General features: G+C 40.0%; 1 pseudogene; it reads right to left on the reverse strand.

Moving 5' to 3' along the window:
* Positions 1-21,614: 21,614 nt before the first annotated feature.
* On the reverse strand, positions 21,615-23,190 carry LOC129072127 (importin subunit alpha-1-like; annotated as a pseudogene).

Here is a 23,190-nt window from a genome sequence, read left to right on the forward strand (position 1 = left end):
ACTGTCACTATTTCAAGAGTCTCTTGAGCGAGGCAAAGGGACTCCAATTTACTTGGGAATCCAGATCCAGAAATGTGTCCGTCTTGTGAGGACATTGGAGGGCAGCCCACACTGCAGTTGAAGGTCAGCGACTAAGAAAAATAATGTGAAAAACATCATTTTTCAATAAGAAGTTTATTTGGTAAAAAAAAAATATCTAACTTTAGAATTAGAAAAAAGAACTATTTGCCTGTTCTTAAGTGTATTCATTCCTCACAACTTTGGGTTTCTTTGCATGCAGTGGGTACTGCTTTGACTGCAGACTTTTGTCTTTCTTAAATATTGAGAATCTCAGCCATTCTTCTTTCAAGCATCTTCTCACCTTCATTCTGCCTTTCCCTCATCTTGGAATTCCTATTCACCAGTCATTGGAACTTCTAGACCTCACTTCAATATCTTTTTTAATGTTTCATCCTTTCCATCCATTCATTGTGCCCTAGTTTGTTTTTTGCTGTTCCATCCATTCTGGGAGAGTTTCTTCATTCAATATTCCAGGTTATAATTACATTTTAAGTGTTTGAGGTCTTGTCCTGTCTGCTAAATCACCTTTCTATTTTGTTTTCTGAAATTTCAATCTTTATTATGTTAATTCTCAAACTCTCTTGTTGGTGCTCTTTTTATAACTGCTTGTTATAAAAACCCCATTCCTTAAACTCTAGTTCCATAAGCTTCCGTTTAATTCAATGCAATTTAATTCAACCCAATCCATTTTGATTCAGCAAATGTGTGGGTTCTTACTGATCATCAGTGCAGAGAATAGCAAAGAGCTCTGCTCTCATGGGGCTTGGGTTCTAGTGGGAGGAGAAAAATGGTAAACAGTAAGTACAATAATAGGTTAATCTGTGATATGTTAAAGGGTGTCCCCTGAAAAGAACAATGAGAACAGAATAAAGAAACTGGAGGTGCAAAGAAACGGTGGGAGAGGCTGCATGGAGAATGGTGTAGTAAACTACATTGCAAAGGAGAGACTTCAGCAGACAGGAGAGGAGGCCAGGGGGCAGCCAGCAGGGTGTCCAGTGTGAGCAAGTTCAAGGACAGGTAAAGAAACCTGTGTGGTGAGAGTGAGCTAAGGAGGCAGGGGGTCAGAGAGATAAAGACAGATCACATTGGGCTTGCTGGCTTGGGTAAGAACTTTGCCTTTGAATCTGAGGGAAATGGGAAAATATTCAAATGTTTTGAGTAGAAGAGTGACATGAATAGATAGAAGTTTAAAAAGGATTATTCTGGTTATTTTGAGGGTGGACTGTGGGATTAAGGGTGGAAGTCCTGTGGGAGACTTTGAGGTCATCTAGGCACAATCTGACAGATGAGGGGATAGCAACAGAGGTGGAGAGAAGCCTGTTAGATTCTGGAAATATTTTAAATTGAGGCAGTAACAGTGTATGTGGAGTGTGATAAACATTTTTTAGCTATGTCCTGTCTGCTATGCCACCCATCTATTGTGTTTTTCTCCCTAAGGTGGACTGAGAATGGACTGTTCTTCAGCAATTATGGGCCCCTGGGGACCTTGAGGAGAGCAGGATTGATGCAGTGATGGAGGCAGAAACAGGATGGATGAAGTTTAAGGGAGGAATCCGAAGAGGGAAAGTAGAGACGGCAACAGACTATTACAAGGAGTTTTCTGCAAAGGGGAGCAGGAATGGTGGAGGGAAATCAAAGACAGTTACTCTATAAGATGGTAGAATAAAAGCAAATATGGTGATGGGACTGACTGAGTAGAGAAAGCCAAACCTGAGCACAGGGAGGATGGAGGAGGAGCACCCTGAAGTTGGCAGTGCAGGTGGGCCTGTTGCCCAGCCCTTCCCAGTCAGGGGAGGTGGAGGAGGGTATGTTGGAGGTTGAAAGGAAAAAGTATCCTTTTACTTATTAAACAGAGTTTCCAGTGCTGGGGGATTCAGTAATAATGAACAATAATTATACAATTGATGGGTAAAAATATGCTAAGTTCAGATGGTTGTTGGCACTGATGAAGAAAGTAACTGATAATGAGATGATGGTAGGTAGACAAGAGGGTTTTAAGGATGTGGCAAGATGGCAGAGGAGTGAATGGAAGTCACAGTGACCTCCTCTCAAGACCAATCTGCAATTACAACTAAACTGTGGAGAAATCACCCAGAACAAACATCTGAAAACAGCGAGACAGAAGCTTTATAACCTTGGACAGACAGAAGAATCAGTTTTAGCACTGCCTGACTGGTAAGGAATGTGGTGGAAGCTTGAGAAGGCTGGCTGGGTGTCTACGGGCAGCAGCGCCTGAGGGATGTTTAAATGGTCAGTTGGATTCCCCCTGGAAAGAGTGGGCTCTAAACCATAAGTGGGGATCCTCAGCACAAAAGCCCAAAAAGTACACAGATAACAACCAGCTACAAAAAGCAGCAGGCTTGCTCTCTGCCAGAGACAGATGCCTGGAAATGCAAAGAACCTTTTAAAGGGTCAATGCATAGATTTTTGCTTGCAGCCACTTACCCTGGGCTCTGGCAAAAGCAGAGGCAGAGTGGACTAGAGATGCCTGTGGAGAGACTGGGGAAGGAGACTTTGGGGAGAGAACTGAGGGAATGCCCGGTGGGATCCCAGTGCTGAGGCTTCCCTCATATTGCAGCAGCCATCTTGCTCAGGCAGACCACTCCCTGGAGTGGCAACAGCTTGAGAGGACCCAATAGCCTTGCTGCCAGGAGGGATTCTGCCCTGGCCTGGTGGTGCTTAAGCCTGACTGCTGAGGACAGAGTGGCAGCTACAGATACTAGCTCCCTGGCTAAAGGGGATGCAGAGTGGTCTAGAGATACTTGAAGAGAGAGTGGAGATGGAGGCTTTGGGGAGAGAACTGAAAGAGTAGCCAGTGGGAGTCTGGTGCTGACTCCTCCTCCATATGGCAGCAGCCATCTTGCTCAGGCAGACCACTCCCCTGAGCAGCAGAAGCATGAGAGGACACAATAGCCCTGCCCCCAGTAAGGACTTTGCCCTTCCTTGCAGTGCCTAAGCCTGACTTCTGAGTGCAGAGTGACTAGATTGACAACTGAAGGAGACAGCCACAGACAGTAGATTCCTGGAAGTCTCGAACAGACTGTCTAAGGTCAGATGGGGTCAACATCTGACATCATCAAAGGCAGATATAGAAAGAAAAAACAGTGAGAGCCAACATAAGCGGCATAAAGGGCATCCAAAGAGCAGCAAGTTCAGCAGATCAAGGAGACTGCACCACTGAATCTCACAGGTCTCCTACCAAAAAAGTTCATGCTGCAAAGTCAGGAAGCCAAGATATACCAATTTAAGAAGCAGGAGCAAAAAAAGAAGAGTCTCGCAAATAATAGGAAGACAAAGAAACATTCCCCCCTCCCCCCGCTAACGAAGGGAAAAGGAATCCGCAGAAAGAAAACTAAATGAAACAGAGGTAAGTAAGCTATTAGATATTGACTTCAAAACAATAGTTATAAGGAAGCTCAATGAGCTCAGTGAGCTCAGAGAGAATTACAAAACACTACAGGGAAACTACAAGGAACTTACTGAAAACTATATCCGCATGAAAAAGGACATAGAAACTATCAACAAGAGGCAAGAGGAAATGAAGAATGCAAATTCTGAATTGAGGAACACAGTAGAAGGAATTAAAAGCAGGCTAGATGAAGCAGAGGATCAAATCAGAGAGATGGAGGGCAAGCTAGGAAAAAGCTCCCAGAAAGAGCAAGAAAATGAAAAAAGGCTCAAAAAGAATGAAAAGGCATTTAGAGAAATGCAGGACAACATGAAACATAATAATATCTGCATAATAGGGATACCAGAAGAAGAAGAGGAGGAAGGGATAGAGAACCTGTTTGAAAAAGTAATGATGGAAAACTTTCCTAATATGAGGAGAGAAAAAGTCACACAAGTCCAGGAAACACAAAGGATCCCATTCAAAAGGAACCCAATAAGGCCCACTCCAAGACACATCATAATTAAAATGACTAATATCAAAGACAAAGAGAGAATCTTAAGGCAGAAAAGGGGAAACAGGTGGTAACATACAAGGAAGCCCCGATATGGCTAGCAGTTGACTTCTCAAAGGAAACACTACAAACAAGAAGGGAATGGCAAGAAATATTCCAAGCAATGAAAAGCAATGCCTGCAACCAAGACTGCTCTACCCAGCAAGGCTCTCAATGAAAATGGAAGGCTAAATAAGGAGTTTCTCAGAAAAAAGAAGGCTAAAAGAATACACCTCCACCAAACCAGCACTGCAAGATGTGCTACAAGGACTGCTTAAAGAAGATGAAGAAAAGGAGTGAGAAAGAGAGGATCATAGGTACAAAGGGAAAAAATGAATAAGTACCTATCAACAATAATGGTAAATGTAAATGGACTAAATGCTCCAATCAAAAGATGAATGGATTATAAAACATGACCCGCACATATACTGCCTACAAGAGACACACCTCAGAACAAAGAACCTACACAAACTGAAAGTAAAGGGATGGACAAAAATTTTCCAAGCAAACGGACAGGACAAAAAAGTAGGGTAGCGATACTTATATCAGACAAAATAGATTTCAAAACAAAAGCCATAAAAAGAGACACAGAAGGACACTACATAATACTCAAAGGAAGAATCCATCAATTAGACATAAACATTGTAAACCTATATGCACCCAACATAGGAGCACCCAAATATATAAGGAAAATTTTGGAGGATGTCAAGAAAGATATAGACAGCAACACATTGATAATAGGGGTTTAACACCCTGCTGTCACCAATGGATAGATCTTCCAAACAAAGTATCAACAAGGATATTATGGAACTGAACAATGCATTAGACCAAATGGACTTAACTGACACATATATTTATACATTTTCAAAGATAGACCACATGTTGGGACACAAAACAAGCCTCAACAAATTCAAGAAAATTGAAATCATAGCAAGCGTTTTCTCAGACCACAAGGCCTTGAAACTAGAAACTGACCTCAAGGAAAAAACTCAGAAATATCCCAACTCATGGGACTGAATAGCATGCTATTGCACAATGAATGGGTCAATAATGAGATCAAAGAAAAATCAAAAAGTCTCTGGAAACAAATGAAAATGAACAAACAACAGTCCAAAACCTCTGTGACACAGTGAAGGCAGTCCTGAGAGGGAGGTTCTTACCAATACAGGTCTACCTAAAAAAGATAGAAACATTTCAAATAAATGACCTAACCCTATAGCTTCTAGAACTGGAGAAGCAAAAACAAACGAAGCCCAGAGCTAGTACAAGGAAGGAAATAATCTGGATCAGAGCAGAACTGAATGACACAGAGGTGAAAAGAACAATTCAAAGGGTCAATAAATCTAGGAGCTGGTTCTTTGAAAAGATAAACAAAATTGACAAGCCTTTAAGCAGACTCATCAAGAAAAAAAGGGAGAGGACCCAAATAAATAATATCAGAAATGAAAGAGGAGAAATTACAACGGATACCACAGAAATACAAAGGATTTTAAGAAATAACTGTGAGCAGTGACATGCCAAGAAATTTGAAAATCTTAATGAAATGGATAAAATCTAGAAAAATGTACTAAATCTAGAAAACCTTCCAACACTGAATGAAGAAGAAGCAGAAAACATGAACAGACTAATAGCAGCTGGTAAAACTCAAGTGGTAATCAAGAAACTCCTGGCACACAAAAGCCCTGGACTGTCTGGTTTCACAGGAGAATTTTACAAAACATATAAGGAAGAGATAACTCCTACCCTCTTCAGACTATTCCAACAAATCTATGAAGAGGGATGACTCCCACACTCTTTTTATGAGGCCAGCATCATCCTAATCCCAAAACCAGATAAAGATACAACAAAGAAAGAAAACTACAGGCCAATGTTGCTGATGAACATAGATGCTAAAATCCTCAACAAAATATTGGCAAACTGCATCCAGCAATACATTAAAAAGATCATCCACCATGATCAAGTGGGATTTATCCCAGGGATGCAAGGTTGGTTCAATATTTGCAAATCAATATACATAATACATTACCTAAACAAAAGGAAAGACAAAAACCACATGATCATATCAATAGATGCAGAAAAAGCATTTGATAAGGTACAGCATCCATTTAATGTACAAACACTCAGGAAAGTGGGAGTCAAGGGGGCATACTTCAACATAATAAAGGTCATATATGAGAAACCTATATCCAACATCATACTCAACGGGCAAAAACTAAAAGCTTTCTTACCAAGAAGGGGAACAAGACAAGGTTGTCCACTTTCACCACTTCTATTCAACATTGTATTGGAAGTCCTAGCCACAGCAATCAGACACGACAGAGAAATAAAAGGCATCCAAATTGGAAAGGAGGAAGTAAAACTATCACTGTTTGCAGATGACATGATAATGTACATAGAAAACCCCATAGACTCCACCAAAAAACTATTAGACCTAATAAATGAATTTGGCAAAGCAGAGGGATACAAAATCAATATTCAGAAATCAAAGGCATTTTTGTACACTAACAATGAAATATCAGAATCAGAAATCAGGTAAAAAATCCCATTTGCTATAGCAACAAGAAAAATAAAGTATGTAGGAATAAACTTAACCAAGGAGGTAAAAGACCTGTACTCAGAAAACTACACAACACTGAAGAAAGAAATTAAGGAAAACACAAATAAATAGAGGCACATACTATGTTCATGGACTGGAAGAATTAATATCATCAAAATGTCCATACTACCCAAAGCAATTTATAGATTCAACGCAATCCCTATTAAAATACCAATGACGTATTTCACAGATATAGAACAAACATTTCAAAAATTTATATGGAACCATAAACAACCCTGAATAGCTGCAGCAATTTTGAGAAAGAAGAACAAAGTAGGAGGGATCACAATACCTGACATCAAACTATATTACAAGGCCACTATAATCAAAAGAGTCTGGTACTGGCATAAGAGCAGATGTATAGATCAATGGAACAGAATAGAGTGCCCAGAAATAAACCGATGTCTCTAGGGTCAGTTAATATTCAAAAACAGGGGCAGAAGCCTAAAATGGAATAAAAATAGCCTCTTCAACAAATGGTGTTGGGAGATCTGGACAGCTGCATGCAAAAAATTGAAATTCAGCTACCAACTTACGTCATGCACAAAAATAAACTCAAGATGGATAAAAGACTTAAATATAAGTTGAGACACCATAAAAGTCCTAGAGGAGAGCATAGGCAGGAAACTCTCAGATATCCCACACAGCAATATTTTCACCAATATGTCCAGTAGAGCAAGGGACATAGAAGAAAGATTAAACAAATGAGATTTTATCAAAATAAGAAGCTTCGACAAGGCTAAAGAAAACATTAGCAAAATGAAAAGGGAACTAACTGTATGGGAAAATACATTTGTCAATGATACCTCTGGCAGGAGTTTGATCTCCAAAATATATAAAGAACTCACATGACTCCACTCCAGGAAGACAAACAATCCAATTAAAAAATGGGCAAAGGACCTGAACAGACACTTCTCCAAGGAGGACATACACAGGGCCCAGAGACATAAGAAAGGATGCCCATCATCACTAGCCATCAGAGAAATACAAATTAAAACCACAATGCGATATCACTTCACACCAGTCAGAATAGCCTTCATAAAAAAATTAACCAACAACAAGTGTTGGTGAAGTTGTGGAGAAAAGGGAACCCTAGTGCACTGTTGGTGGGAATGCAAACTGGTGCAACCACTGCGGAAAATAGTTTGGAATTCCCTCAAAAAGCTAGAAATGGAATGGCCTTTTGACACAGCAATTCCACTGCTGGGATTGTACCCTCAGAGTCGTGGAAGACCAATTCAAAAGAACCTATGCAGCGCAATGTTCATAGCAGCTAAGTGCTGGAATCAACCTAATAAATGAGTGGATCAAAAAACTATGATACATTTACACAGTGGAATACTACTCAGCAGAAAGAAAGAAAGAGCTACTACCCTTTGGGACAGCATGGATGGAACTGAGCATTATGCTAAGTGAAATAAGCCAGGGGGTGAAAGACAAATACCATATGATCTCACCTACAAGTGGAACCTAATTGACAAAAAAAAACAAGCAAGAAAAATATAACCAGCAACATTGAAAGAAAAAACAAACCAACAGTAATGGGTGGAGGGTAACAGGGAAAAGAAGGGGAAGAGTCAAGTCAAGGAACATGTATAAAGGACCCATGAACAAAGCCAAAGTGGAGAAGGATTGAGGGTGGGAGGTGGAGGTGGGTGGGGCAGGGGAAAGTCTTGACCGGAAAATGGAGACAAGCGTATTTGAACAATTAAAAAATAGTTTTAACCACCCCCCAACCCCTACGGGGGGGAAAAAAAAAAAGACGGTTTTGAGACTGGCTTTGGCTATGATGTTCAGTGAGGTCTTCTTCAAGACCTGAACCATGGGGGCTGAGCCGAGACCTGAGTCATGGGAGGAGCCAGTCTTGGGAAGTCTTGGGGCAGAGAGTCCAGGTGGAGTGAGAGTAAGCGCCAGGCCCTGGGGCAGAAATGCTGGTGCACTGAGCAAATGCAGGTGTGGCTGCAAGGGAGTGAGAGGCAGGGGAGGGTTGGGAGGTGAGGGCTGCGAGGGAGAGCGGGGTGGTGCAGACCAGCAGTCCTTGTTACAAGGTTTGGATTTTATTGTAATTGTAATAGAAAGTCATGCAAGATATTTAAGCCAGAAAGTAACATAATCTTACTTATTCATTTATTTCAGTTTCAAGTTCACTCACTGCTTTGTGGAGAATTGTGGTAGGATATGGAGCTGGTGATGGTCTAGACGTTTGGAGGGTGCAGGGTGGGGATGGGAAGTAGGATTCAGGAAATATTTTGGAAATGGACTTCATAGGCCTTGCTACTAGGTTGTATGGTGAAGGGTAAAAGAGAAAGCAGTATCAAAGATGCTGCCTAGGTTTCTGGCTGCCCAGAGAACTGGACAGAATAATTGAAAGCCATTAACTGAGTAAAGGGATCCTGGGGGAAAACCCCTCCACTCAGGTGGGATGTGGCCGAATTATGGATCATTCCTATGTCTCTCTGGAGATCTTGCATGTAATTTACTTAGAAGTACTTATTTTACCAAAATATACAGTATACACATATTTTATATATATAAAAATATATATACACACACACATACACATATACATACACAATATACTCTACTCACACTATAGAAGAAATTTTCTGACTGCTTTATTCACTTTGTTCCTTTGGATGCAAATCTTTTGGTTTGTTAGACCCTCTTGTGTCTTTCAGTGGCAATGACCTTTCTCATATGTTGGCTGTGGGTCAGGAGACCAGACCCCCAACCTACTTGTCTTCATCAGAGTTGGGGTCCTTGCAGGTGGGGGCTTTAATTGTTAGCTTTGGTAAAGGGGTTCTTGCTTTCTTGCTTCAAGTCTGCATCTCCATCCTTTTTCTGGGGATTCCCTCGGCCTCTTGTGTGAGGAGAGTCCCAATTCATTGTTCAAGTGTGACCACTTGTTCATCGACCTGTCTCTGCATCCTTCCTACCCCAGCTCTGGATTTGAGTCTGGGGCTGGGAGGTAAGATTTCATGCGTGCTCACTGCTGCTCCTTTGAAAGGTGTTTCTAGGCCTTCTCTAATAGATGGTTGGGCTTTCTTGAACTTTGGAACATTTATTGGTTGTGTACAAGTAACTGACCTACTCCTGCCCGAGAACCCCTGCCCCTCCTTTTGTGTATTCCCTCTTGTTTCAGGGGAAGATACTGGATCTACACAACCAAAGAGAGCCTGTGAAATCCCTCTTCTCCTACCACGTCAGGAGGGCCACAACCTCCATCTTCAAGGGTGTGGCCTCCCCAGCTGGTTCTCTATCTGCTTCTGCAGAGGCCAGCCCACCTTCCCCACTTCGGGGAGAGGGGAGTCCATACTGCCTTCAACTTATATATCAAAGCTTGAACTCAGGCTGGAGGTGGTAGTTTGGTCAGAAATCTTTGCCTTAAATTTTCTAGTTCCCAGCGTGTTTTCATCTATTTTATCTCAGTGTCATTTCACATCAGTGTTGAGAGGTGAGCGGGGCCCTGTTGCCATCTCATTTTGTGACTGAAGAAGAAGCGATGACTTCATGGCTGTTGAGGAAAAAAACGAGGGCCTGGCAGCAGGAGGGAGGGTGATGTCAGGCTCCAACCAACACCCCCTACCCCCACCTCCCGCCACAAACAGAAGCTCTCCTTCCCACGTGCTATCTGTGCAAGAACTCTGGGACCTAAAGATAGTAGGGTTTCCTTCTGGGGCTGGAAATGAAGAAGCTTCAGCGTTTGTGACTCTCACCCAAGATCACGAATGGCATGGCAAGCTGGAGCCGATCTTCATTTGTGTTTTGCTTTGTTTTTTTTTCTATTTGAATTACATTTCCAGCACTCTTTATGTTGCTAGTATACCTCCAGGTGTGTAATGTCTTTTTAAGGGTGAGAAACTTTTAAAGAAAACTAATTCTTAATAAATTATTAAATTAAATTAAATTATTTTTGTCCTAATTTTAATGTGTAAACATAAAGCTAAATATAACCTTCAAGTGTTTTTACAGTAAAAATCTAGAATAGATATAAAGTGCAATAGAAAACAAAGAGGAGACAGAAATCAGCAAGAATGATTGAAGAAGAATCCCAGCGGGTACGCTGGGACTGGGGCGTGCCTGTGGGCGAAGAGCCGTCCGTGGTGACAGGGTGTGCGGGGGAGTAAGCGTGCAGGAGGGCGCTGCTGTGTGACCACTTTGTGTGCAGCCTCACAGCCTTGCTCTCTCTCTTCTTCCTCTAGCTTTCTCTGTCCACACGCTCCCTTTAAAACTGCAGGTGAGGGGCCCTCTTTTGGGAGCAGAGAGCCTTGCTTTCCTAGCAGCCACACTTCAGGTAATGTTTTCTGATAAAATTAAATAACTGATGGTGGGTATAATTGTAGAAAAACGTAGTTCAGATCTGGTTCTTATTTTCTTATTTCTGATTTCTTATTTTCACTCTGGTATTACAAATGCAGAAAAATTCTGTTTGCTTAAAGAAAGTCTTTAAAACAGCACAGGTAATTAAATTCTTTTTTTGTACTTCTGGACAATCAGACTGAAAACTCTACAAGGCACACAAGCAGTCAGTAAGCACCAATTTAACGAAATGTCTCTCTATTCTGGAAGGTTTTCTTCTTTCAATTAAATATAACTTTAGCATTTTAGTTTCATACAAATTAACATTAAAATGGGTACTAAGCTATTTAGTTCTGGAGTATCAGATAGAAGAATTAATACTGGATATTTACTACTATGTATACTAACTGCTGATAAGTGGTGGCAGTTTTGTACACCTGTCAGTTTGCAATGTTCCATTGCCAATTGTTGCATGTGACAACTGGAAACCGTAACACATTTGCTTGTGAGCTGCAACATCTCCATCCTGCCACAGGCCGTGAGCTGAATCAGTGTCTCCACTTCCTTTCTCTCCTGTGAAAACTCGGTTCTTGCAGGTGCCGTGACACTGTGGATTGCCACCTGGCACAGATATGAGCCCAAACAAGAGCTGAAAAATGAGTCCTGGTGTCATGTGGCTCCAAACTAAGTTGGTCATCCTGAGAGTCCAGAAGAACTTCTGATAACACATTCAGAGTCTAATCAAAATAAAGACACAAAAATCTTATACCTTGCGGAACCACAGAACCAATTTCCATGAGCCCCTGGCTTCCTCATCACTTCTGAGAAATACCACACTATGGCACAGCATATGGAACCATGGAAGTCCCCTGAATAACAACGCTCTTGTTTTCAGGCGATTGCCTGGGGCACACCTGGTTGGTACACATTTGTTGTATCAAATGTTTTGCATTAGAGCTATATGAGGTCCAGGCCAACATTCGTTGGAGGATTTGCTTTCTTTGGATCTTACTTAGGCGAGTGGGTGCTGAAAAGGGCCTGACGCATTGGAGAAGAGCTCTTGGATTCTAGATGGGATTAAGAGCCTGTGGGATGTTTTCCGGTGGAGCTGCTTTGGGGCTGATCTTTTGGCATCAGGACTTCCTGAAGCTGGGGCTAAAGACACTGTCCTTCAGCTCATGCACAGTTGGATGTGGGGCTGAAGATGCTGCTCCCAGAGCCCTGAGAGCAACAGTTGTAATTAATATCTTCATGCTGTCAAAATTTATGACAGACTTTAACCTAGACAGGAATCTGGAGGGCCTGTGGGAGGCTCTCTCTTACCTCTTGTGGTTCAAAAGCCCTGGAGGAAGAACTGCGGGATTACGACACAGAGGCAGTGTTGTAACAGTCCCTCCCCTGACCTCCCTTTTGCCCTTGGTAAGAGGAGCTCTGACTGCTTCTAGCTCTGTCTGTGCACGTGGTTCCCTGGTTTGCTTGCCCTGCATTGTAATCTTTTCGTCTCCTGAATAAATTCTTGTTGGTGATGGAATTCCTAGTCGGCTTTTGTTTACTGCTGACAATGTCAGTAAAACATTAACTTTCATTTCTTAGACTTTAAAATGTTGTTTAAAAGAAAATTCTTACCAAAATGACACATGTCTATAGTCAAAAATAGTACTCTCCTGTCCCGATCCTACTTCCACCAGGCAGCTACTCTTCTCCCACTCTCTTCCGTCTTCCTCCGTGTGTCTCGACTTGTGCTTTTACTTCTATTTCTTGAATTCCCAACTGTAGACATCATCTTTTCTACCAGGCAGATGTCATTTGCATCTCTACTGGATAAAAATGATATGCCCTTCATCTGTTTCCTACACGTTAGTAGCAGGTAGTGACACAGTTGTAGTTCCAGAGTGAGATGACCCTTGTGTGGCTGGGCCTGTCAGGCAGTGCTCTAGTGTGACACTGAAAGGCACACAACCACGTTTTGGCCCCCGTTTTCAGGATTGGGATCATTTTTTACTGCCATCCTCCCCCCAGCCTTTGCATTCTGTGGGTGAGGAGAGCAGTGCGGTACCTGCACTGCACGTCGGTTGCTGAGAGTGGCACTGGCATTCAGTGGTAGGGCTGGAAATAGTGATTCTCTTCATTTTTGGTTTTTCAATCTTGGTATCCTGGAATGGGGATGTGATGAAACACAGTGTTTGAAATCAGCAACGATTATCCAGGGCAGGACAGCAAAGCAAAGCGAAGCGTGAGCCACCCAGTGCTGTTACTGGGCTGTCCGCACCAGGCGGGGCACTCCCAGCCAACCGTATTGTGTGCCTGCATTTCTCAACGTCTGAATCTGCTGGGGTGCAAATGGAAAACCACATGTTTGGGACTCCTCTAGACCTAGTAAATTAAAACCCATGCCCTTCAAACTTGTAACTTACAGGTTTAAAGCAGAGCCTAAGAATAAACATTTGACTAAGGATCCTATGGGGTGCTGATGGTTAACCACATTTGGGACATTCTTCTGGATGTCCCAAGGGAGTCACACTTACAGAAGGACTCAGAATACTCATGCTTGTGATAGCTTATGTGCTTCCACAAAAACAAAGAGATACATAAAATGTATATTCATTGCTGATTTTGTTGACATTTACTTCCCTAAGATTGTTCTCACTTGAGTGACTTAGAAATGAATTGAACAAAATGACTTGTATAAAAATGCTCAAACTCTCAAAAAAAAATTCCTATATCCTTAAGATGGAAAGAACTCAAATTTCCGTTAACCAGTGGTGGTATATTCATACAAAGAAATATTACTCTGCAATAAAAGAAGATGAACTACTGGTAGACATTTAACTAGGTGAATGTCAGAAACATTACGCCAGACACAAAGGTTCATATTGTATGGTTTTGTTGATAAGAAATCATTTCATTTATAAGAAATTTTGTTTATAAGAAGTTCAAGAACAGGCAAACAATCTGTGATGATAGAAATCAGAACAGTGGTTGCTTTGGCAAGGGCGAGGGCAAATAGAAGATTCTAAAAGTTGCCATAGAGCTAAAACTGATCGCACCCAAAGAATAAAAAAACACACCGTGCCTGAACACCCCTGCAGCAACGCATATGCCACAGGTCAGGGGCAATGCTCTCCACCTTCCAAAGTTAACTACTCTCCATTGTAGAATTCCACACCCAGTCATTCTATCAAATGTAAGAGTGGAATATGCCTCTTTTCAAACAAGCAGGATTTGTTTCCTGTGTGCTTGTACAGAAAGCTACTAGGGAATGTGCTCTTACCAAACGAAGAATTAGGCTAGGGAAAGACAAAGACATGGGCTCCTGGAAGCAGGGACCTGGCCCAGGGAAAGCAGTGGAGGCTGGCAAGGTGGCGGTGGAGAGATCCCAGGAGACTGGCAGGCAGAGTGAAGCTGCTCATGGTTCGAAGGACCAATACAGTCAAGTTGTAACATGCTCTATGTATTTGAATGAATTGGGAGGAAATTTCAACAGTGTGGGAAAATTAGGGGATGCTAACTTACATAGAAAAACAAGCAAAAAACAAACAACCCCCCCAAATCAAAAACAAAAATGAGATCGTTCTTAATTTCAGGTAAAAAATTAACTTATTCAGGAGAGGAAATATAATAATTTACTGTTTGGCTCCACTCAGAATAGTGTTAACATTGAAATAATAACATAAACTGTGTGGTGATCTGTCCAAAGGTGTGGCATAAATACTTCGGGGTCTCTGTGTGTGTGTGTCTAAGTGTGTGTGTGAGACAAGGGGCAAAGTGATATGTACATGAAAGAGTTAAACTGAAAAGTCAGAAAGTACCAACATAATAATGGTATTTAGAGATAGGAGGTAAAGATTAGAAAGAATCTGTTAATAGAGTTAGACGTTGTCTCTGGGTTGCAGTTTACAGTGTTCTGTTTTATAGTAAGATTAGTACTACTCATTGACTTTTAAAATTGTGTGCAAATATAATTTTGATAAAACTTCATTTAAAAAGTCTATGGTTCCTAATGATCCTGGTACCACACAATATGTGTGTGGGCTTTTGTTTTCCCAACGCCAAGCACCTTGGACACCAGCTGGGTGTCTAATGATTCAACTCAGTTCTGCCATGATCTGCCTGGAGACAGACAGCATCAGGATCCACAGGTTAAGAACGCAGTTCTCCAAGACTGTCTCCTCAATTTTACACAACAGTCAAAGTCCAGGTTGTCACCTGTGCTTCTGACTGGCTATAGACTGGACATTTGTGTGTTGGGGCGGGGAGCAGAGAAGCAGCAGCCAGCTCTCTTCAGCATTACAGCTGCGAACCGTGCCCCACTTGTACTTTTGTGTGGGCCAGCTTATAGAAGCAGGTCATCACTGCTGGTATAACCCCCTCCTAGAAGCTGACAAGGCCTGAAAAAACACTGACTACATATAGTAGTAGGTGAAACTTTTTTGTTTTTGGAAATGCAAAGATCAGAGCTAGGAGGACTGATGAAAAATTTTGTTTTTCTATATGAAAATTCAAGTTGTGTCCATGGTCTCAAAAAATATTTTCAAGTACATCATCAGTGGTCTAACCCTTGCTATTTGCATTTAGATAGGTTAGATAGAGGATGTAGATTGGGGAAGAAGTCCTTCCTCCAGAAGGATGTACCATAGCCCTGTCGGTAGGGCCTTGTCCTGAGGTTGCTGAGACTGGGCTCAAGTCTGTGGAGAGGGACTAAGTATTTTCATTTTTCATCGGTCCATGTCTTTGGATTGTAATATTTGGGTATTTATACTTCAGACTTTCATAAATGACTTTATTTTATTTGTAAAGTTTAGATACAAGAATTTCTGGCTCTCTCATATAACTGAATTTATTTTTCTCTCTCTTTTTTACTGATATCTGATTTATTTTTACTTAAAAAAAAAGATTTTATTCATTTTATTTTTTTTAAGAGAGAGGAGAAGGAAGGGAGAAAGAGACAGAGAGAAACATCAATGTGTGATTGCTTCTCACATTCCCCCTAGTGGGGACCTGGCCCACAACCCAGGCATGTGCCCTGACTGGAAATCGACCCAGTGACCCTTTGGTTCACAGGCCGGCACTCAATCCACTGAGCCATACCAACCAGGGATCTACCTTTAAAATAATTAATATTTTAGCTTATTTTGCTTTGTTTTACAAGAAGTTTTTAAAATAATTGTTGCATTTGGCTTTTGAAAGAATTGTTATAAGAATTAATGAAGGAATTAAATTGTGGTGAACACTCAATATATGATAGCTATTGTTGTTATATTATTCTCATTATTTTAGAAAATTCAGGAAATCTCTGGACTCATTATCTATGTTTTAAAAAAAATGTTGAGTAGGTTTGAGGGACTATTAATAACAATTATATCCTAGATGTAAATTAAAGGTACCTGCATGAACTTATCGCCTAGCCAAAGATACAGAACTAGGTCTGTTGGAACCCCTGTATGTTCATCTTCTTCCCTGTCCTTTCCCTCCCCTCCTTCAGACACACTTGTCATCCTAAATTTCATGGTTATTATTCCCTTGCATTTTGTTATAATTTTATACATATACATATCTGCCAAATAGTTCAGTTTTGCATGTTTTTAAATTTTATATCAGTGAAATCATGCTGTTTGCATTCCTTCACAGCTTGCTTCATGTCCTTGGGTTCACTCATGGTTATGTCATGTCCATATGGGTGCTCTGACATGCAGTGAGTGTGTTGGCCTTCAGTCCATAATGCAAGTCTGACATCAACGATAAGGTAGAGGGATAGAGGAGTGGGTAGGAAGCACCTCAGGCTGCACTGTGGCTGTGACAACTCTGAGAAATTCTAGACCAGACTGATGGGGAGCCCCAGGCAAAGCTTACCTGCGGAGGCTCCCCAGGCACAGGAAGGCTGTAGGACCTCTGTGCTCAGTCACGGCCTGGAGCAGCCCAGGGAGCGAGCAGCGTTGGCAGAAGCACTGACTGCAGTGTTGGTGGCCAGGGTGGTCGGGGTGGTCCAGTCACGGCAGCCTGAGGCTGTCTGCCCACTCTTCCTCTGGTAGTAGGTTCTCTTCAAGGAAGATCTAATTCACTCCTGTTTTTTCCAGCTTTCCTGAGATACAACTGACATACACCATTGTGTAAGTTTAAGGTAAGCAATGTTATGATTTGACACAAAGTTATTACCACAATAAGGTTAGTTGACACCTGCATCATCTCACATGAATATCATTGGTATGTGTGTGTGTTGAGAACATTTAAGATCTACTCTATTAGTAACTTTCATTTATATTATGGTATTGTTTACCATAGTCACCATGCTGTACATTAGATCCCCTGAACTTACTCACATTTAACTGGTAATTTGTACCATTTTACCAACATCCCTTCATTTCCCCAATCAACTTCTGGCAATCACCATTCAACTCTGTTTCTATGAGATCAACTGTTTTAGATTCCACATATACGCAAATATGTTGTACATATATTTGTTTTCTCTGTCTGACATTTAACTTGGCATAATGTCCCCAAGGTCCATCCATGTTTGTTCAAATGGCAGGATTTTCTTCTTCTTATGGCTGAATAATATTCCATTGTATGTATGCATACCCCATTTTTTATTCATTTATTTCTCAACAGACACTTAGATTGTTTCTATGTTTTAGCTATTGCAAATAATGCTGCAATAAACACAGAGAGCAGATAGCTCTCCAAGACAGTGATTTCATTCCTTTCAGATAAATGTCCAGAAGTGGGATTACTGAGTCATATGGTAACTCTACTTTTAATTTTCTGAGGAGCCTCTGTACAATTTTCCATAGAGGATGCACCAATTTTAGGTGTGAGATAGTATCTCATTGTGATTTGATTTGCATTTCCCTGATGATTGAGCACATGATCATATACTTGTTGGCTATTTGTATGTCTTCTTTAGAAAAAGTCTATTCAGGTCTTTTGCCCATTTTTAAAAAACTGAGTTATTTTGATTTTTGCTCTTGAGTTGTATGAGTTCCTTATATTTTGGGTATTAATCCCTTATCTGGTGGATGGTTTCAAATATTTGGTACCATTATGTAGGTCGCCTCTTAATTCTGTTGATTGTTTCTTTTGTGGCGCAGAAGATTTTTAGTATGATGTCCCACTTGTTAATTTTGTTTTCGTTGCTGTGTTTTTGATATCATATTAAGAATTATTGCCAAAAACAATATCAAAGAGATTTTTTTCTATGTTTTCTTCTAGGAGTTTCATGATTTCAGGTCTTACTTTTAAGTTTTTAACACATGTTGAGTTTATTTTTGTGAGTGGTGTAAGATAGGGGTCCAATCCCACTCTTACATGTAAATACAGTTTTCACAACACTGCTTAGTAAAGAGACTATCATTCTCCATTGAGTATTCTTGCTTCCTTGTCAAATATTAGTTTATTTTATAGGCATGAGCTTATTTCTGGGATCTTTATTTTGTTCCATTGATCTGTATGTTTATTATTATGCCAGCACCATGCTGTTGGACTATTAAAGCCTGTACTTAGTTGGAAATCAGGATGTGTGATGCCTCCAGCTTTATTCTTTTTTTTTTCCTCAAGATTTATTTGTTTACATGAGGTCTTTTGTGTTCCCACATGAATTTTAGAATTATTTTTTTTATTTCTGTGAAAATGTCTTTGTAATTTAGATAGAGATTACAGTGAATTTATAGATAGCTTTAAGTAGAATGGGTACTTTAACAATATTAATTTAGACACTGTTGAGTGAGCATGTATACTGGGCGGCCATTGCATTCAAAATGATTGAAGGAGTAGAGCAATGAATCTGAATCAAATTTTGCATTAATCTTGAACATTCCTCCATGGAATATATTTGGATGATTCAGAAGGCTGCAGCTATGCGCAACTGGTGATTGGCATCTTCATCACGACAATGTGCCTACTCATGGATGACGTCTCATGCAGTCTTTTGCAAAACATCAAATCACCCAAGTGACTCAGTCCCCCTACAGCCCTGATTTGGCAACCTGTGACTTCTGACTTTTCCCAAAACTAAAATCACCTTTGAAAGGGAAGAGATTTTAGACTATCAATGCAATTCAGGAAAATATGATGGGGAAGCTGATGGTGACTGGGAGAATTGTGTCAAGTCCCATGGTATCTACTTTGAAGGGGACTGAGGCGCCATTATCCTATGTATAATGTTTCTTGTATCTTGTATTTTCTTCAGTAAATGTCTCTATTTTCATATTTCCTGGCTGGACACCTTCCAGACAGACCTCATATATTCTGCTGCCATGGAATGGAATGCTCTGTATAAATCTGTTAGTTCCATGCAGGGGTGTCCAACCAGCAGCCCATGGGCTGCACATAGCCCAGGATGGCTATGAATGCAGCCCAATACAAAACTATAATTTTACTTAAAACATTATAAGATCTTTTTGTTTCTGTTAATGTTTGCATATTTAATATACAGCCTAAGATAACTTTTCTTCTTCCATTGTGGCCAAGAGATGCCAAAATGTTGGGCCCCTGGTATAGTTTGATTCCAATTCTTCCCTACTAATTTTCTGTCTGGATGATCTATCCATTGTTGAAAGTGGGGAATTGAAGTCCCTTACTGTTATTATATTGTTGTCTATTTCTCCCTTGAGATCTTTTAATATTTGCTTAACATATTTAGGTGCTCCAATGTTGGGTGCATATATATATTTATAATTGTTATAATTTTTTGATGAATTAACACCTTTCTCATTATATAATGACCTTCTTTGCCTGTTGTTTACAGTTTTTTTTACTTAACATCTGTTTTGTCTGATATAAGTATAGCTACTCTGCCCTCCTTTTTTTTGGTTTCAATTTGCATGAAATATCTTTTTCTATACTTCACTTTTAACCTATGGTATCCATAAAGATTGAGCCTCTTGTAGATATCATATAGTTGTGTCTTATCCATTCATCCATTCTATGCCTTTGATTGGAGAAATTGATTCATTTACATTTAAAATAATTATTGATAGGTAAGTACTTACTAATATCATCCTATTAATTATTTCTGGATGGAATTTTTTTTTTAGTTCCCTGTTCCTTTCATCATCTCTTGCTATCTGCCTTTGTGAATTGATGATTTTCCGCAGTGCTATACTTTGATTTCCTTTTTTTCACATTTTCCATTTTGCTTTGTGGTAACAATGAGGTTTACATAAAACATCTTAAAGCTATAACTGTCTATTTTAAGCTGATAAAAACTTAACTTTAATCACATAGAAAAACTCTACCCTCATCGACCAACATTTTATATTTTTAATCTCACAACTTACCTCTTTTTATATAGTGTATAGATTAACAAATTATTGTGGCTATAGTTATTTTTAATACTTTTGTTCTTTAATCTTTATAATAGAGTTAAGGGATTAACACACCCCTATATTATAGTATTAGAGAATTCTAGATTTGACTGTTTACCTTTACTACTGTGTTGCATATTTTTGTGGTACTTTAAATAATAATATAAATGAAACCACTCTGTTTATTTTTAATTTTTAATATTAACTATTTAAAAATTTAATAGTATGTTTTTATTGTATTTTTTCCACTATCATTTATCTCCTTTATACCCCCTTCCACTTCCACCCATCCCCTTCTTCCCTGCAATCACCACGTTGTTGTCCATGTCTGTAAGTTCTTTTTCTTTCTTGCTCAATCCCCCTACGCTTCAACCCCCTACCCCAGAACTATCGTCATGCTCTCTATGTTTGTCTCTGTTATGCATGTTAGTTCAGTTTGTTCATCAGATTCCACATGAGTGAAATCATATGGTATTTGTCTTTCTCTGACTGGCTTATTTCACTTAGGATAATGTTCTCCAGGTCCATCCATACTGTTGCAAAGGATAAAATTTTCTTCTTTTTTATGGCCAAGTAGTATTCCATTGTGTATATGTACTATTGTTGTTTTATCCATTCATCTACTGATGGACACTTGGGCTGCTTCCAAATCTTGGCTGTTGTAAATAATGCTGCAATGAACATGGGGGTGCTTATATTCTGTTGATTTAGTGTTTTTGGTTTTTCCAAATAAATTTCCAGAGGTGAAATCACTTAAAATGGATCCAGACCTTCCATGCCGAAAGACCTGCTTTGAACATCTTATGTCTCAAGTCTTTGAAATGTTAAAACATCACAAGATAACCTTTGGACTTGGCCTAAGTAGTATTGTGTCCAAATAACTGCAAAGATAAAAAGAAAGCAGTTATGACTACTGAACTGAAGAGTACTAGATTGAAAAATTAAAAACATTGTTTATAATCAACATCACTATGTTATTTTATCTGCACCAATAGAAATATCTTCCTTCTATTGATGTAATTATTCCTTTTCCATTTGTCATAAATATTGTATCTTTTGCTTTTGTCTCCTAATCAGAACATTATTTGAGCTTCTGCTTAAAGATTTCCAAATAACTATTCTTATTGATCTCAAATAAATTGATCTCTTTTATTTTCTTATTTTTTTTAATGGCGGGACTTAATCTTTATATACAGGGCACTGTAAGATAGGAAATTTCACATAGAAATAAGAAACCCATTGAGAGGAGAAGTTTCATACAGTATGTAGAGTTTGGAACTGTTCTAGTATAGTTTCATTGTAAAAAGTGCTGCAATAATAAACCACATTTAAAAACAATTCTTGGTAGAGAAACAGTTAAGACAAATTTTATCAAACATAGTACACAGCAAACAACATTTTATGCCTCAGCTGTACAATCTAAAAGTTAAAGTTTCTCGGAGTGCCATCCTGAACTTGGAACGTATAGCCATCAGAGGTAGTTTCTAGCACAACATTTTGATCTTGCTCTTCCTCTACAGAGAAATACTTCTCAAGTTCAATGAAACTTTGTATACAGATTCATTTTCATGGTTTTGTAGAGCTTCAGTTTTGTCCAAACCTCCACATTCTTCAATCATTATACTAAGTTTCTCAGTTTCACCTAGTTTCTCAGCAGCCTGGAAGATATTTGAAATCGCACCCAGAATAACCAGAATAATTTTGGTATCTTCCACAGTTAAGAGGTTCGCCAATGGTTATATTATGCCACAGTGAACAAGGCATACAATTCGTTCAACTGTTCCACCACTTGTATAGTTGGTCACAGCCTATACAGCTTCCTTTTGTGTCTCAAAGTCTGCCTTAGACAGAACAACAACGCGGAATGGGACTAATCCATGGTTCACAACTTGCTGTATCGGTCCTGGCCAGCTGTGATGTTTGACATTGTCCATGTAGCTTCCTTATGAATATTAGTCTTAGAGCTAATTAACAGGGTGGGAAAGATGTCAAGTGCTCCCTCATGTATTACGACTTGAGTCTGCTCATCTGTCCCAGTGGCAATATTTTCTATGGCTCTTAGTGCAGGAGTTACAACTGGCAATTAGCTCCCAGGAGCTTCACAAGTTGGGGCACAACTCCTGTTTTCACAACCATTTCAATCCATTCATTTGGACCATCAGTAAGAGGAGATGGCCCAGAAACTATCTGCTAATACTTCTGGGTCATCATGATGCAGCAGACAAATTAAGTAGGAAGAATCTGCTCAACGGCATCTAATGGAGGTGCAGGATTCTTGTTGTGACAAAGGTTTGAAAGTGTCCAGGTAAGATTACATATGTAACCACATGCTAAAGGTGAGATATCAGGAACTGCAAGATGAGCTAAGAGTAGATCAACTGCGCCATACTTGATAACCAAGTCTGAGAAAATCAAACCATCCACCTGTGATGTTTCCTAGAGCCCATATAGCTTGTTCACTGATGTGAGCATGGGGAGATCCCAACAAAGAAATGGATGTTGGGATAGCACCTCCATCTACTACAGCCTTGTTCTGTTCTGATGTTACAGAAGCAATGTTAGTGAGGACCTAGCCAGATTCTAACTGAATGGGACTGCAATCAGTTCTACCCAAGAAGGACCCAAATTTTGGAATCAAACCAGCTCGGATTATGTTGTCTACTGGTGGCTGTTTTTCCCTAGAAAGCAGTTTCCTTGCAGCGTGGGTAGCTTGGAGCAGGCTTTCCAAATTGTTGCTATTTATGCCTTTGACGATGTCTTCAACAGACCAATTTATAGTGCCCTGGTTGTTGCAGCTTTCCTGCAGTGGAGAAGTAGCATCATTAGGAAACGAGCTTACATTTCTCCTTTTCAGCATTTGTTCATCTTTTTTAGCTTTTCTCAGCTCCATGTTAACTTCTATTTGGCAACGCCTCATTTCTGTACTGTCCTTCCCCTTTTTCTTAAATCTGTTAAGGCGGGCAGCTGGTGAATTAGCATTCTTGCTGGTGGACAT

The sequence above is a fragment of the Pteronotus mesoamericanus genome, unplaced genomic scaffold (genome assembly GCF_021234165.1).
Source record: "Pteronotus mesoamericanus isolate MK-2021 breed Mesoamerican mustached bat unplaced genomic scaffold, CSHL_Meso_final contig_311, whole genome shotgun sequence".
Lineage (NCBI taxonomy): Eukaryota > Metazoa > Chordata > Mammalia > Chiroptera > Mormoopidae > Pteronotus > Pteronotus mesoamericanus.